The sequence below is a fragment of the Gekko japonicus genome, unplaced genomic scaffold (assembly GCF_001447785.1).
Source record: "Gekko japonicus isolate JY-2015 unplaced genomic scaffold, Gekko_japonicus_V1.1 scaffold636, whole genome shotgun sequence".
Lineage (NCBI taxonomy): Eukaryota > Metazoa > Chordata > Lepidosauria > Squamata > Gekkonidae > Gekko > Gekko japonicus.
Window position 1 is genome coordinate 249 of NW_015171523.1, and position 13,455 is coordinate 13,703.

General features: G+C 45.7%; 1 pseudogene; it reads right to left on the minus strand.

Annotated features, from left to right (window-relative positions):
• Window positions 1-2,939: 2,939 nt before the first annotated feature.
• Window positions 2,940-13,455, minus strand: part of LOC107117370 — a 19,183-nt pseudogene continuing 8,667 nt past the window's right edge.

Here is a 13,455-nt window from a genome sequence, read left to right on the forward strand (position 1 = left end):
CCCCCCCCAAAAAAAAACAAACACCTACCCTTTGAGCTCACCGGCTCCTTCCCGGGAATTCAAGCCGCAGGCAGGGAAATTCAAAGGAGGCTTCTTGCAAGAGACGAAGCCGGAAAAGGTTCCCCCCCCCCCAAGTGCCTCTCTAGGACGGGGGACCCGGACTCTCTCGCTTTGACCCTTGGAGAGGCTCCCGCGGGTTGCAAAAGATGCTCCCGCTAAGCTGTGGAGTCTTGTGAGCAAAAATGCTACTCTCTGTGCTCCTGGCATGACAGCTGTGAGCCAGCGATTTGGCTGCTGCCTGAATTAGTTGGCTCTGGAGCCCTCCTTCCTGCGCTAAGAGAAAAATGTGTGAGCCAGAGGCTAAAAAACTGTGAGCTGACTCACACTACCTCAGCCTAGAGGGAACAATTACAAAACGCCCCGGGAGAGAAAGGGAAGGCCAAGGAATGTCCCCTGACATCAAATCACATAAAGGAAGATTCCAACCCCCCCCCCCCCCCCCCCCCCCCCCCCCCCCCTCTCTCGCCATTATTCTGCGGCCCTCCCCAGACCGGGAGCTAAAATGGGTTTTATCCCAATCCGTTCCGAGATAATTTTTTTGGGCATCTCTGCTGCAGGGAATTAATGTTTAAAAAGAAAGTGGAATAAGAAGTTTTTCTTTGCACCTGTCGGATCTTCATAGATCCTCTAGTTCAGGGGTATCCAAACTTGGCTCAAACTTAGAGCCGCATAGAATAAAGGTCAGATGTCTGAGAGCTGCAAGACACATACAAATATTACACCACACGGTTTTATTTTTTTAAAAATATGCAAATCTGCTTTTTAATTAGCATTAGATGAGACTGCCAAAAACAAAAACAAAAGGGGTAGAAACAGATACTGATAATGATATTTATTTGACCAATGAGATTTATTTGTCTAAGAGAGAGAGAAAAAGAGAGGTGGAAAGAGAGAAACAAAGAGAGCAAATGGATGGGAGGGAGGGAGGGAGAAAAAGTTATGCCTCCCCTTTGCTTTCCCAGCTGCCCTTCTGGGAGCCACACAATATGTGGGAAAGAGCCACATGTGGCTCCCAAGCCACAGTTGGCCACCCCTGCTCCAGTTCTTTAAGGGGGCTCCCCCAAATTCAGTGTCAAAGCTAGGAGCAGGGACTCAGCCAGAAGAACACGGAGCCAACACTTTCCACAATTTCAGTGATGCAAATGTCACTTCAGTTTCATTTAGGGATGGAATGACAGCTCATCGCCAGACTACAGAGATCAGGTCCCTTGGAGAAAATGGCTGCTTTGGAGGGTGGACTCTATCGCACTGTACCCCCACAGAGGTCCCTGTCCTCCCCAGGCTCCATCCCCAAATCTCCAGGGGCTTCCCAACCCATATCTAAGCTACTGGCTGCTTCAGGCCCTCCAATCACTCCGGGAAAATTGCACCCCCCCACACATGAAATACTCCAGCTCTTTAGCCCCACCTCAGTGGACTCTTTATATTGAAAAAAATAAATAAAACCACTGTTATATTGAAGATCGCGTCTTAGTCTATAGGCAACACCACAAAAATCCCACATTCATCTCTTCGTAGCACCACCACGGGACAAAAATGTGGTTCCAAAGTGAGGAACCTCACAGATGCTCAGGATTTTGCTGTTGGGTCACACAAGTTCACCATGAAGTCATATATTATGTTCATGGCCACAGATTGTAGCACAAAAATCAGTCACTGCTGTGTAGAATTGCCATGGCACAAAAAATTTGTTCCAATGCATGGATCCTCAGGATTTATCTGTTGGCTCATTCCAAATTCACTGTCAAATCACATATGATGCCCATTGTCACAGATTACACCAGAAAAATCACGCATTCGTGGCAGCCATTTTTTGTTCCAGCAACCGATATCTGTTCTCAAAATTCAGAAAATGCTCAATGGTGCCACAAGGTTGAGGAGCACAGCCTTAGTTTCTCTTTAATCCATCCCCCCAACTCCCAAAATAACTCAGGATACATATTGCACTTACTCAACTTCAGAAAACTATGGAGAGGCCTTATAATGAACTCATGAAGTCCATAAAGACATACTTTCACCCTCTTCATCCAGAATATTAAAAATAATACCCCATAATCAATTGATTTCTCTGAACATTCAAAATGATTTCTTCAGAACCCTGTGTGAAGAAATGCATTTTTTTTCGGTGAAGGAATGAGGACAGCAAAACCTTCTTTTGGTGTTTTAATGGTCTCCCCCCTCCGGGCAGCGAAGAGGGAAGAAAGGGGGGAGGTGAATCAATGCAGCAAGACAACACCTCAGCTTATTCTTACAAATTTTCTCTCAAGCAGGAGAGGAAATGGGTGGGTAAAGCCCCCCCCCTCTCGAGAACGAAACAGAAACTTCTGGAGGCTGCAGGAAAAGTGTCTTTTTCTGACCCACCTGATCTGGTCAGTGGGTGGAGAAAGAGGTATGACAACACTCAGGGGAACAAGTAGGAAGTTCACCTTCTTTGGGGCCGAGTCCATGAGAGCAGCCGGATCTCTCCACAGAGGCGGCAGCCCTTAACCGTGGGGTTGGCCCGTCCATCTAAAGGAAGATTTTCCCAGTTACAGAAAGCCAAGAGAGGCCTTATAAATAACTCATGAAGCCCATAGGAAAATACTTTCACCGTATTAATCCAAAAAATTAAAAACAATTCCCCATGATCAATGGATTTATCTGAACATCCAAAATTATTTCTCCAGGACCCTGGCTAACATGTTACTTGTTACCTAAATGAACAACCCAATATTTCTCCTGCAGCCTCCAGTTTATTAAGAAGCACAACAATTAATTCTCCTCCTAATACAGGAAATATTAGAGACACGAATGCTCAGAATAGAATCAATACACACAATGAAAATCAAAAACACAGAAACCAGGCAGCCAGTCTACCATAATGTCCTCTACGTGGGCCCACCCTTGAAGTCAACATCTCCAGCTGGTACAGAATGTCGGAGCTTGATTACAACTCGAGGAGAGGCACAGAATGCATCTGGGAGAAATCTGAGTTGCTCCTTTAGACATTGTTTAGTTTTTCAGTTTACGTCAAGGGGCTGGCTATTACTGGCGAAGTCTTTCAGGGCTTCATGTATACAGAGCCACAGGATTCCTTCTCTCAATACAATCTATTACAACTGCTTTGCTCATCTGTGCAAAGATCATGGGTGAGACTGAGAGCAACATGTACAGAATGATTCATTCACGTGGCTCCCACTTGGGAGAATGTCCTGCCCAACAAGGAGAGGAAGACTCCCACAATTCTAGCTTTTCACAGAAGGTATGAAATAGAATGCAATGGGTAATCGTGTTGGTCCGTCTGTACCAGTAGAAAAGAGCAAGGGCATGGTAGCACCTGACTCACAAGATTTATGCCAGGGGATGAGCTTTCGTGAGTCACAGCTCACTTCTTCAGATATCTAGACTGGAATCTTTCTTTTGTACTGAAACAAAATTGTGAATTCTTTGATGGGAAGTTAGAGTATCCTTCCGTGAAAAGCTTTTCTCACATCCCAGGCATTTATATGGGTTCTCCCCTGTGTGAATTCTCTGATGGGAAGTTAGCTTACCCTTCCGTGAAAAGCTTTCCCCACATTCCAGGCATTTATATGGTTTCTCCCCTGTATGTATTCTTTCATGGTCAAGAAGGGTTCGTTTGCGACTAAAGCAGTTTCCACACTCCAGGCATTTATGTGGATTCTCCCCTGTGTGAAGTCGTTGATGGGAAGTTAGAGTATCCTGCCGTGAAAAGCTTTCCCCACATTCAAGGCATTTATATGGTTTCTCCCCTGTGTGAATTCTTTCATGGGAAGTAAGGCTTCCTTTGCAACTAAAGCACTTTCCACACTCCAGGCATTTATATGGGTTCTCCCCTGTGTGAATTCTCTGATGGGAAGTTAGCATATCCTTCCGTGAAAAGCTTTTCCCACATTCCAGGCATTTATATGGTTTCTCCCCTGTGTGAATTCTTTTGTGGGAAGTAAGGCTTCCTTTGCAACTAAACCACTTTCCACATTCCAGGCATTTATATGGTTTCTCCCCTGTGTGAATTCTTTTGTGGGAAGTAAGGCTTCCTTTGCAACTAAAGCCCTTTCCACACTCCAGGCATTTATATGGTTTCTCCCCTGTGTGAAGTCGTTGATGGGAAGTTAGAGTATCCTTCCGTGAAAAACTTTCCCCACATTCCAGGCATTTATATGGTTTCTCCCCTGTGTGAATTCGTTGATGGGAAGTTAGAGTAGCCTTCCATGAAAAGCTTTCCCCACATTCCAGGCATTTATATGGGTTCTCCCCTGTGTGAAGTCGTTGATGGGAAGTTAGAGTCCCCTTCCATGAAAAGCTTTCCCCACATTCCAGGCATTTATATGGGTTCTCCCCTGTGTGAAGTCGTTGATGGGAAGTTAGATTCCCCTTCTGTGAAAAGCTTTTCCCACATTCCGGGCATTTATATGGTTTCTCCCCTGTGTGAATTCGTTGATGGAAAGTTAGAATCTTCTTCCATGAAAAGCTTTTCCCACATTCTAGGCATTTATATGGTTTCTCCCCTGTGTGAATTCTTTGGTGGGAAGTTAGACTATACCTTTGTGAAAAGCTTATTCCACACTCTAGACATTTATATGGTTTTTCTCCTGTATGAATGCTTTCATGGAAAGTAAGGTTTCTCTTGTGACTGAAGACTTTTCCACACTCCTGGCATTTATATGGGTTCTCACCTGTGTGAGTTCTTCGATGGAAAGTTAACAAATCATTCCGCCGAAAGCTTTTTCCACATTCCAGATGTTTATAGGGTTTCACGCCTGTATGAATTCTTTTATGGTAAGTAAGCTTTCCTTTCCTAGTAAAGCACTTTCCACACTCCAGACATTTATATGGTTTCTTCCCTGTATGAATTCTCTGATGTGAAGTTAATTTAGCCTTGCACCAAAAGCCTTTTCCACACTCCAGGCATCTATTCACATTCAGCCCTTTGTGAATTCTCTGATGGTAAATAAGGTTTTTTCTGCGACTGAAACTGCTGCTAGATTCAAGGCATTGATATGGTTTCTCCCCTGTATGATGGGAAATAGGACCGTCACTCCAACTGAAGCTTTTTGCACTGTCTAGGCATTTTTTCGCCTCTCTGTGAATTCTCCCCATACCGCTGTCTGAAAGAAAGAGAGACTCGTCATGAAGATTGTGAACAATGGATCAGGAACATTAGAGAACAAATTTAATTAGCTGTGGTTGAGAGTGCCACAATTCAACGTCTTGGTGTCTAGAAAAACTTTCAAAACCCTTTCTTGTTAATCTGGTTCTGTGATATTTTTTAGTGTACTGATGGATCTGAAGTTCAGAGGAGCTTCTTAAAAATGAAGCCACGAGCCAGTTAGGCTCTTCTCAAGCAGTGCTGCAGGCTACAAATCGCTTAGTTATTTACTCTTCCACCTCCACAGGCACCTTTTCAGAGTATCACCACTCACCCCAGCTCTTTGGAGGAGAACCAGCTCTTAGGATAAGGAAGGTCGCAGAAGAAACCCACCCGCCCTGGGGAGGAAGCAGAAGCCACACACCGTCCCAACACAGACCTTTCAGTCCCTCCTCTTCAGCTGAGAACAGGAAGAGATGCTCGTCTTCTCCTTCCAGCCAGGAGATCAGGTCAGGCTTGGCGCTCACGGGTCCTTTTTATCATGAAAAAAGAGCAGAACATTAGAATTCTACTCTGTGTGCAGCAGTTTGGCCCTTCCAGGATGATTTGGTTCTATCCCTGCAGGCATAACAGGCAAGGAAGAGTTGTAGGACGGAGTACTGGATGGGCAGAGGGGCCAATGATCAGGAGAGGAAATGGTCCCCCAGTCAGTTTTCAGTCCTTCCTCAAATGAATCAGTGGATGCTTAGTTCTTTTGATTTTAACCCTGCTTTTCAGTGGTAAATCCAATCCCAAAGGAAGTCAGAGGTATCGAAAGCTAACAGAAATGATGACAATGTGAGATTGGATTTCTACCCTGCCCTTCACTCAGAGTCTCAGAACGGCTTACAATCCCCTTTCCCTTCCCCTCCCCACAACAGACACCCTGTAAGTCAGTTGGTGCTGAGAGAGCTCTTGACAGAAACTGCTCTTTTTCAAGAACAGCTCTTGTCAGAACTATGGCTGGCCCAAGGTCATCCATCAGCTGCAAGTGGAGGAGTGGGGAATCAAACCCGGTTCTCCCAGATTAGAGTCCGCGCACTTGTTAAGGAGAAAAGGCTCCTCCTCACCCAGAGAGGCCACGTTCCCAAAGTTCTCCAGCATGACGTCCTTGTAGAGAGCTCTCTGGGCCGGGCGCAGCAGGGCCCACTCCCCCAGGGTGAAGTACACGGCCACCTCCTTGAAGGACACCGAATCCTGGAAGAGGAGGAAGAAGAAAGTAATCCTTCCATCACTGGGAAATTGTTTCATGAGAAATAAAGCCAAACATGGGTATTAAAACGATTCCTGAAGATCCTTTTATCATATGTGGTGGCATGTCTAAGAGGCAATTATTGGAAACATAAGCATTTGATACCCCCATTTGTGTTTTATGTGTGTATGTTTGCTTTGTCTGTTATGAAAAAACAAATAAAACTCTACACTTTGAGGGTAGATTTAAAAAACAAACAAACAACTCCTGAACAGCAGCAGCTTGGAGGGGATTGGGGCCCTGAGGTTTTCCCTTCCCAGCTCTCCTTGGGGTATTCTCTGGGGACAGAGGGGTGGCCGTCATTCACAGGGGCCTGCTTTGGCTTCCTCCTCCTCCGACCTCTCTGTTCGGCCTCTAGGAGGAAGGCGCTTCAGGAGAGAGAAGGAGTTGAGTATGCAAAAGCACCCTGGTATCTGGCCGAGAGGAGAGCCAGGGCTTGCCCTCCAGGGTGCTGAAGGAGACACAAAGTTTTTTTACACCCTTCCTGCTTGAACTGCCTACTGGGTGGGGGCAAGAGGGATCGATGCCCTCCCGGGGAGAGCATGAGGCAGTCTGCGGAGCTGCTTCCAAACAGGGAGATGGGCAGATCAGCGGAGGGAGCGGCCGAGGGAGTGGCAGAGCTGGAGGACTCGTTCCTGTCATGTCCTAAAGAGAGGGAAGACAGCGGCCACGGGTGGGAGAGGGGGAGCCCGCCCTTGAGGGTGTGACTGAAACTGTTTTCGCCCAGGCTGAGTAATACACTCTCCACCCACTTCCGGTTCGCTTTGCAACTGGAATCTAGTGGGCGAAATGGCAGAATCTGCTTGGAGACGGTTGTTGAAGTGCTTTGAAAGCAGACTGGGAGTGCATTATTCAGTGTGTGTGTGTGTGTGTGTGAAAGGACGATGAGGGAGCAAAAAGGGGTGTGAAACTTAGAGCTGGCCGGGTGAGGGAAAGAAGAGGGTAACCACATTCACTTCTTCCAGCCTCCGGAGTCTGCCTTTTCCCTAGGGCAGTGGTGGCGAACCTATGGCACTGGTGCCAGAGGTGGCACTCACAGCCCTCTCTGCGGGCACGTGTGCCATCGCCCCAGCCAGGCCCAGACCGTCATTAAAGTGTCGAATTCTCTGCCAAATAATTTTAAGTAAATGAAAGCATTTGGGATGGCTTTCCTTACTTTGTTTGGATCATCTTAAGTTAATGTATGGGTTGTTTTTTCTAAAGTAAAACCTCAGTATTCAGGTTAAATGGCCATGTTGGCACTTTGCGATAAATAAGTGGGTTTTGGGTCGCAGTTTGGGCACTCGGTCCCTAAAAGGTTCACCATCACTGCCCTAGGGCTTAGTCCTAATGAAAGCCAGGCTGATCTCCCAGGAGACAGCAACCTTCCAGAGTAGTTCCCCCCCCAAAAAAAAAAAACTACCAGTGGACTGATCACATCAATCAATCCGAATAACTTGGCGTTAATGTTCCAGACCTGACGGGAGAGGGGCTGGGCTCAAAGGACCCGAGGAAGCATCTCTTTTCTCTTTAAAAAGATTCTGCTGAAGCCTCCAGCATGAGTAGAGTCGAGACTGGCATCCGGCTCCAGCATGTTTGCTAAGCTGTGAACACCCGTTTTAGAGAGAACTGAATTTGAACACAACAGCGAGGAGGACAAGAACTGTACCGTGGGTAAGTGTGAACGCAGCTATTAATTTGAAAAGACCTCCATACAAAGCCCCTTTAAATTTCTCCCAAAATTAAGGACGAGGGGGGGAAAGTGGCCTGGAAGAGACCGGGATTAAGGATCCATTGAACAAATGTTGGGGGCAAAAAACAGACTACTGTCGTTTGAATCTATAAACACTTGGAGTAATTTCTTCTTGACTTTTGCACTACAGTCTTGACCAGACCTCTGAGAGGCATCTAAACACGAATATAAAAGGGGCGGAATTTATGGCCAGATTGTAGTTTTGCAGAGTAAGAGAGTGGAGTTACAAACTGGAAATAAAGACGCAGAGAAACCAGAGAACTTAGAGACTGAGCAACTTTCCCGGGAATGATTTAAAAAGATCCTTGTACAAGAAATCCAATGGGCGGTCAAAGAAGCCTTTGAAAGAATTTTTGAAAAGAACCAGACTCCGAATTGGGGAATTAAAAACAAGACAGAAGAATCGCATTGACAACAGAGCCTTGCTAATGAGCAGGGGTATGGATCAAGGCAACGCAGCACATGGACTACCATCTACACCTAAAAAGGGAATAAAAACCTTGTCAAGACAAATTGCCAGACCCTGGGAAATTGCCATGAATTCTTCATTGCTGGATATGGCAAAAGAGAATTGCCAAGAATCTCCATCTAGTGTGCTGATCCTGCTGGTGAAAGAGAAAGTAAGGAGCGACACAAGACGAATTAATAGATTTATCAAGAGTTTGATAAACTGCTCATTGGAATATAGATGGGTAGATCTGGAAGTAAAGCGCCTCATATTTAAAGAGAAAAGACATATAACCATGAGTGTAAAAAAAGACACTACAGAAAAATAAGAAAAGAACTAAGTATTATTATTATTATTAAAATGAAATGGAGAAGCTGTATTTTTTATTTGCAAAATGAGGCATAACTGAATGTGAATTCTTAACAGTACAGTGTGAGTATGAATGTCTTTATTTTTTAAAAACTCTCCTAAACAGGAGAGAATTTTATTGTTTTTAATTTTTTATTGTTTTTAAGAAAGAGGGTGGGTATATTGCGGGAGTAAGAAAAGAGTGAGTGGTATATTAATCTTTTGTTAGTAATAATCCAATCTTCTTTGACTTCTCCCGTGAGATGATCAATTGTCTTTCATCGTATCCTGAAGAGAATAAAAGTGTTAATACATTAGTAGTGTCCCTTTGGTTTACTGTTAATAAAGTCTTTCCTTGCGCTTCACGAACCAGTCCTCATTTTTTGGGCATCCTTCCTTTCACTTCTCTTAAGTTGTAGGATGAACCTTCTCCTGCTTTTTCTTCTTCCGGCTTTTTGGCCTCCCTCTCCGAGTCACTGTCCTCTTCGCTTCCAACCGTCTCCCACTTGGCAAGTGCTGCTTCCTCTGAACTGGCGTGCCTCTTCATAAAGTCTTGAGCTTTGAAGATGGACTCAATCTTCTCTCTTTTATCTTTAAACTTGAAAATAAGTCCTTCTGGAATCAACCATCTATAGCTAATTTGGTGGTTTTGCAAGAATAGGGTCAGTCCTTTATAAGCCTTCTGCTTCATCCGAATTTCAAATGGAACATCTTTCAAGATTCTAACTGTCTGCTCTCCGATCTTCAAAGGCCTAGATGAAGACATTCTCAAGATTTGATCTCTGATCCTCTGTTTTGAAAACTTGACCACCACTTCTGCCGGCAAGTTGTTCATCTTTGTAAAGTTGGAGTAGGATCTGTAGATCAGATCCATCTCCTCGCTTAATTTATCCGCTTCCAAGCCGGTCAGTGGAGCCAAAGCCTCCGCTAGAATACTCCTGAGGTCTTCATTTTCAGTTTCTTTTATTCCTTGAAATCGGAGAGTCAAATTTGATTTTTCCATCTGAAGCATCAATATATTTTTATCTTGCATTTCTTGATGCTTTTCCATTTTATTGACCTTTTTCTTGACTTTTTGGGTGTCTTCCGTCGAGACCAGACACTTCTGAGCAATTTCCTCCATCTTCTTAGCTGTATCATTCAACTGCTTCTGCTGGTTGCTGAGCACACTTTCCATGCTTGACAACGTTTGGTTTATTTTTTGCATTTGCTCCAGCAGAGGGCGCAGTACCACGCTCTCCTGTTGATTGACAGCCAGCTCAGTGAGACGGGGACTAGAACCGGAAGTTCCTCCCAGCTTCTTCGGCAGCTTCTCCTGAAACTTTTTTTGCCCCGACATCTTTATTTTTTTGTTTACTTTTAAAAAGTTCATGCCGCGCAGCTTAAAGATAATTCTTCCTGTCTTTCTTCAAACAATTCACCAAAAGGTAACACCACTCTTCCAGCTTTTCACCCCCCCCTTTTCTAGCTGTTAATACAGTCTCAATTCATGGGGGGGGACTCTCCCCCTCCTCCCTCCTGCTTTCTTGATAGGGGGGGAATGCGCTTATCTCTTTTCCCTCATTTAGATCGTCAACTCACATTTTCTGTCGTTTGCTTTCCTCTTTAATCGCCTTTTCGCTTCACCACTCAGTGATGTCCAGCGGCGTTGCTAGTCCCCATGCGGGGGCACAGCAGCGGCAGGGCCACTAGGGCATGGGGCGAGCCTCAATTTCCGACCTTCGGGCTGGGAAAGAGGCACATCCCCTGTGCGCCCCGGGTCGGAGCCCCTTCCTGGGGCTCATTAGGGTCTCCGCTTGTGCGGATCCCCCCCTTCACCGTGCGTGGGCGAGTCGCCCTCGGGAGCTCCCCGAAGTTGCGACCGCCATTCGCAACGGCCAGACCGGAAGTCAGTATGAATGTCTTTATTAACATAGCAAATGTCTTCCTCCTTTTTCCTTTTTGTTGTTCAAATATGATTTAAAAAGAGAAGCAGAATAAAAATACAAATTTGGATGTTAATAGTTTTATTAAGATAATATACTTAAAGGTTCTGGAAAGGGGATAGTTCTAATTCAATAGGAAGTCTATAATAAATATGATTTGTTATGAAGATCTTAATTTGAAATAAGAATAGGGAAAAATTAATCTCCTTTTCCTTTCCCCCTTTTTTTTAAATATAAGGGATTTGGTTTGTGTTTGATGGTAACAATATATACTAATCCACAGGACTTCAAAGTAAGAACAAAAAAAATAGAAAACATGACGTGATTTGAACAGGAATTTTGTGATGATATATTTAGTATATGCTAAGAGAGACTTGATAAGAAAATATTGATAGTTTCAGTATAATAATAAATCCAAGTTGTTAGAAAGGTTAAAATAGGACTCGCTCAACATGAAGCTAGAATGGTGTCTGTTTCTAATTTATATACTGGTATGTTTTTTGGTTTCCCCCGCAATGATGCTGATCATGAAGGATAACCAGACTGTTTAGGACGAGAAGAATGTAAATGTTAAGTTTGACCTGTTGATGTTAGACTAAATGAAAGGAAAATTTCAGTTTCTATGAGTTGATGAAATTCCTCCAGACAAGTGTTGTTTGTTTGATTCAGAGCAGGGCTGTGATGCCAAAACGTCTGCCCCCATCTCTGTATTTTGATTTCTAGGCCTCACCTGGAGTCTGGTAACCAGAATTGCTTTATTGTCCCTGTTGGGGCCACTCTGCACACGTGATCCAAGACAGCCTTTGAGCAGAACCAAGGGCAAAGTGCCCGATCCAGTGAGCCTTGAGACAGAAAAGAAACCATCCCCGTCTCCCCAGTGATCACCCCCCCTCCTTACCTGAGCAGGCTTCATGGTGGATCTTTTCTCCACAGCGAAGAAGGCATCGAGGGCTTCTTTCCACTGCTGCCTGGGGGGGGTGTGAAAAAGACAAAAGTTTTTTGCCGCACACAGAATCTCCGTTCCGGTCCCCAGAGTGACTCTCTCTCCAGGTTTGCATCAGAGCACAAATCGAGATCCTGGGGTTAAGGACATAAAAAGAGCTCTGCAGGATCAGACCAATGGTCCATCCAGTCCACCATCTCATACCACAGAGTGGCCGACCCGTTTCTCTGGATGACCAAGAACAGTGCTCAGAGGCCGAGCCTTTCCTCTAGAAAGAACATAAGAAGAGCCCCGCTAGATCAGACCAGTGAGGGTCCATCTAATCCAGCATCCTGCCTCACACAGGGGCCAACCGGCTCCTCTGGAAAGTTAACAGTAGGGCAAAGAGGCCTTCCCTTGATTTTGTCTCTTGGCTGTGGGATTCAGAGGATTAGTGCCCCTGAATGTGGAGGTTCCCCTCTGTCACCAGGGACAGTAGTAGCCATAGATAGATTGAGCCTCCATGAATCTCTATCCAATCCCCTTTTCAAGCTGTCCAATGTTGCAGCCAACACTACATCCTCTGGCAGTGAATCCCACATTTTAATCACTCTCTGTGTAAAGCAGCGTTTTCTTTTGTCCATCCGGAACCTACTGCCCATCAGCTTCACTGGATGCCCTCGTTCTATCTCTTTTGGGAGAGGGAGTCAAATGAATCTTTGCCAACTCTCCCCACCCCAAGCATAATTTGAGAAACCTCTATCATGTCCTCCCCCAGGTTGTCTCTTTTTCTCAACTGAAAGGTCCCAGGCTCTCCATCCTTCACTCCCACAGAAGGGGTTGAAACTCCTTCAAACCTTGGTGGCCCCCCTCTGTACTTCTTCCAGCTCTGTTTTGTCTTAAATGGAGATTTGGTGATTTAAATGGAGATTAAATGGAGATTTGGTGACCAGAACTGGATTCCGAAGGAGGCTGCGCCGCAGATCCATAACGGGGGCCTTACAGTATTGCTTCTTTGCTTCCCAGTCCCTTTCCTAACAGCCCCTAACACAGAGTTTGCCTTTTTCGCCAGCTGCAGCAGCAGCAGGACACTGAGCAGACCCTCTCCTTTCCTTCAGCTCACCACCACCGCCTCCAAGATCTTTTCTCCCTCTCAGGCTCAGCAAGTTCAGACCCCCCCCCCCTTTAGCCTGGACTTGGAAGTTGGGATCTTTTGCCCCAAAGTGCGTCACTTAACAACACGGAATCATCTCACCGACCTTCCTCCCTTCCCCAAACCGCTCCCCCCCCAAAAAAAAAAATCTCCAAGAATTCCCCAAACGCGACTTGGCAAAAAAAAAACCAACCCACCCCCACCGCCTTCCCAAAGCGCAAAGGCTGCATTGCTGGGGGACCCGTAGAGCAAAGGAACCAGAGCCTCCTGGCGTCGGGTGGGGAAGAGACGGAGCCGGAGGGGCAGAAGGCGAGTGGGTGTGGGTGTTGGGGTGTGTGTGTGTGGGGGGGATCTCTCTGCCCCCTCCAAATCTCCCCCTCCCAGGGTGGGACCCGTCACGCCTCGGGCCAATTTCCTTCCCGCGCCTCCGGCGAGTCCTTCTTCCCCGGAGATTTCTTTGTCTTTGCTCCAAGCGGCTTTTGCGGATGGG